This window comes from Dermacentor andersoni, chromosome 2 (assembly GCF_023375885.2).
Source record: "Dermacentor andersoni chromosome 2, qqDerAnde1_hic_scaffold, whole genome shotgun sequence".
Taxonomy (NCBI): domain Eukaryota; kingdom Metazoa; phylum Arthropoda; class Arachnida; order Ixodida; family Ixodidae; genus Dermacentor; species Dermacentor andersoni.
The window spans coordinates 219918893-219923129 of record NC_092815.1 but is presented as its reverse complement, the minus strand read 5'-3'; positions in this window follow the sequence as shown (position 1 = coordinate 219923129).

The following is a 4237-nucleotide window of genomic DNA, read 5'->3' as shown; positions in this document are numbered from 1 at the left end:
ACAGCCGAGAGTGCTTTTAAACGTATGCACAGCCATGACGACTTATGCAACGCCGTAGCTCGCGGTACAAATTTCGAAGCATTTATTAGTGGTCTCCCTTGCGGTATGATTAAAGCAGCCTCCCGAAGATGCGTCAAGAAACAACTTCTTCGAGCCACAAAGCAAACGGCACGACACGGTTTACTCGCGCCTGTTTGCGAATCCCAACTCCACGTGACTCGGATTCCTGTTGACGGAGCTAACTGTACAGAGAAGACTTGTGCTTCTTCGCTTTCGTAGTTGACGATTTTGTCAATTTATGGATTGTAGCTTCGACCACCGCATCTTCGCAACTATGAACTGGTGCAACAAGAACCAATTTCCAGCACTCACTCAGTGGATTACTAGTGAAGTACAAATCAGCTATTGTTACGGCAATGATGCGCGCGCCTATCTACGCGAGCTGCGCCGAAAGAGGCAGGTTGCAACACAACACACATAATAAGTGCTGACATGAGAGAAGCATCTATTCAACTGCCTATGCCCGACGTATCATAACGTGAAACAAGGAAAAAGTCCTACTTCTATAAGAACGCTACTGGATCTATCTGATGAACCATTAAATAAAGTTGGAAGGAGACATCGCACGACCGTTATCCACAATCTACAAATTTAAGCCCGCTTACGTTGTTTCCAGGAGGCTACAGCGCTACATATATGCACACTTTCGTATAGCTGTTATGCCAAATTTGATTTAGGGTACATTTATCAAAATATACTCAGACGTAAAAGTGTTCTCAATACAGTGTGTGCCGCAATATGTTGCACGCTAGAGCCTGGAAGAGTCCCATAACAATCTGCCAATGGCGATCCACTGCCCTCATTCTTTCGAGGTTTAAGGGAAATAAAGCCACAATAACAGCCCTCATCAATGCAATACAAGCGCCTTGAAAATATCACAAGGCATTCATCAGTGTTGTTTACAACTTTTATATGAAAAAGGAAACGGAAGCTGGACGCACTATAGAAACCGACATCCACTGCTTCTCAGCGATGCTTGCGTATGAGAGGGCACTTGCTGGGTGGGTTCATCAAGGAACCGGGTGGGCACGAGAATGCCTTGGCAAACTCTTTTGTGTTCATCAAAGGACCATTGACCTTGTACCACGCTGGAGTGGTTGCCTGTGAGGTCCTAAGTTGGCTCCCGCCAGCGAAGAGCCCCAACTTCCGACTTTCGCAGAAGTTCCTCGCATACTCGACGAAGAACGCTTGCGTCATATCGAGATTCTCGCTGCCTTTGAAGCGATAAAGCTTGTGTCTAGCGGTGACGTAGAACCAATACGCGTCAAAACTGCTGCTGAGGGCAAGGGCATCGAACAAATTGTCCAGAGTATGGCCTGTGTTTGCAGATGGCAGTGACGAGTGCGACGAATAATTGGCCACTTTGCGTCCGACAGTAGAGTATTGCTCCCAGAGACAATCCGCCGCAGTTTCGAAGTACCGAAGTGGATTCCATGTCATGTTGTCCAGCGCCAAATCGGTGCTCGTGTAATACAGTGCCTTGTACAAGGTATGGTAGACTCGTGGACCAATTCTGGCCAATTGTAGGTGGAGGACTGAAACATGTAGCGCCCTGTGGAGGCTGAAGACTGGAAGTGGGACTTCTAGAACCTTGTAAGGGAATGCAAGGTTCGCTGTCGTGCTGAGGAATCCGCCCTTCCAGTGGACCACCGAAAAATCACTGGTGGCATCCCTCCTGGTCTGCACCACGGACTGCAGGAAGCCTATGACAGACCGAGCATCAGATACGTTCAACCGCTCGTAAGCAGCAGATAGCCTGTCGAAGGTCCAGGTGTGCTCCATGATCTCTGGATTCAGCACCTGTTGAAGGAGAGACATTGGGTTACAACACACTACACAGTTTATCACTAATGAAAAGCGATAAAAACTTATCCTATATGAGGCATTTTCAGCTCTTTATTAGGAAATTATTTTCAAACAGATGGCATAAAATAGGATTATGATTGTACTAGGTCCATTTTGACCACGTTTAAATCTCTTTAGTCCATTGCCCTTTAAATTTTTTTCAGTCCTCCCTTTTTAACACTGTTTAGGCCTCTTAAATCTGCCCCCTTTAAGCCACTCTTGTTTGATTCCGTTTAGTCCCATATTGTTTACCTTTGTTCGGATCTATTTGTTCCCGCATTCGGACTAGGCTTGTTTAGTATGGTGGGCTGTCGCTTCCAATAATTGACTCTTTAATCTTATTTGGTGCACTTATGGATTTGTGATCAGCCTTGAAGACAAGTTGATCAGCGTTTCATTTGCTCCAAGAATGCCTCTCTCTTATCCTTCGTCTGTGGTTGAAAGCATGTTCCACATCCGATGCCAAGGTTTTAGAGCGGTGGCGCTGATTAACACCACCCAGGGTGGTGTTAGCTCTTGTAAAACATAAATAACCAAGGAAGTGGATGGTGAAACTGCGCCGTGGTAGCTCAATTGGAAGCGCATCGCACACCTAATGCGAAGACGTGGGATCCTTACCCATCGGCGGCAAATTGTTTTTCTATCCACTTTCATTTCCAATAATTTATTATTTGTTTAATTCACTTATTAAGTACAAGTACTTTCCCCTATGTTTTATTGGCTGTCATTGTTTATAGGCTTCTTAGGAATAATAAAAATTGGGCCCCTCGGTTATCCGCCTTCTTTATCCTTCTGTAATATGTAGGTTTGCCCGGTATGTTGCTTAACTCAAAGAAGAACACAATTCTTTGCATAAATTATTAGCACAACCAACGCTGACGTGACACATCATGAATGAGTATTGTATGACCTATGATCGTATTAACCATGAAGAAGCTCGTTCGGAGAAACTCAGGGCAAACAACATGAACGAATTTGTATGCAACACGAGAGCAGGCAACCTGAAAAAGATTGGTACTTCATCTTGACATTTACTACCCGCCGTGGTTGCTCAGTGGATATGGTGTTGCTCCGCTGAGCACCAGGTCGCGGTATTGAATCCCGGCCACGGCGACCGCATTTTTATGTGGGCAAAATGCGAAAACACCTGTGTACTTGGATTCAGGTGCACGGTAAAGAACCCCAGGTGGTCAAAATTTCCGGAGTCTCCCACTACGGCGTGCTTCATAATCAGAAAGTGGTTTTGGCACTTAAAACTCATTAATCTTTTTTTCACATTTACTACAGATATGCAAATGAAATACATGCACGCTCACATGTCCAGATCTTAGTACATTGTGTTGCTGCAATGGTGTGTTCGCTAATGAATGGTAAAGCGTAACTTTGAGGTGAAGAATTTCAGTTACTTGCACTTGCAAATGAAACAGATAGGTATGCTTTATTTATATTTTCATGTACCCCCATTTCAGCTTTTCTTATACTTCAAGTCCTCCGGTTTAGGCAAGAACATGTCATATATCCCACAGGTATTGCTTATTGAACCTTTTAATGGTACTTCGATACATGAAGTCTGTGGATAAAAGACTATTAGAAAGTGTTTCTTGTTGAAACCATGCAGGGCACCTGAAAAAGTAGAGAAATGACATTATTTTTTTTTAACTACGGCAACTTAACACATCGGCTATTGCAGTCACAGAGATAAGAATGCTTCTGCGTTCATAACATAAATACTGAATGAATCTTATTAAAAATATGTGTTTCTTGCAATGCCTGTCATTCGTAAACGAAGAACCATTACTGTGGTAGAATAAGCTGTCACTACTAGCAGGCCACTGAATCAAGTGTTATAAAAAGAACGCACACACTATTTGATTACTAATAATTACTAGTACTAAAGCACCAGAAGTAACCAAAGCATAAAATCTACTTTTCAATGTAGCACGGACAAATGAAGCTGTCAAATTAATCGGCAAGTACTGTTCTACCAGCGAAGGGGATATTGTGGTGGTTTAGTGGCTTTGGCTCAGCCCGAGGGCAGGGGATCCAATCCCGGCCACAATGACTCCATTTCAGCCGCGGCGACATGCTAAAAAAACCGATGTGATGAATTGGTGGAACATCAAATAACACTAGGTGATTAACCCTTTGAGGGTCGAATTATTTTGAAAAAAACTTTCCCAGATGGTCAAATTATTTTTTTGCGGATCTTGAATGTCCAAAATGTATTAAGTCGGGAATAAATAGTCAAAAATAATTAGGAACAGTATTTTGGTGTCGGCATCACTCAGAATTGCAAAATGTTCAATAGTATTTCCGAGCGTGGTACTCCTTG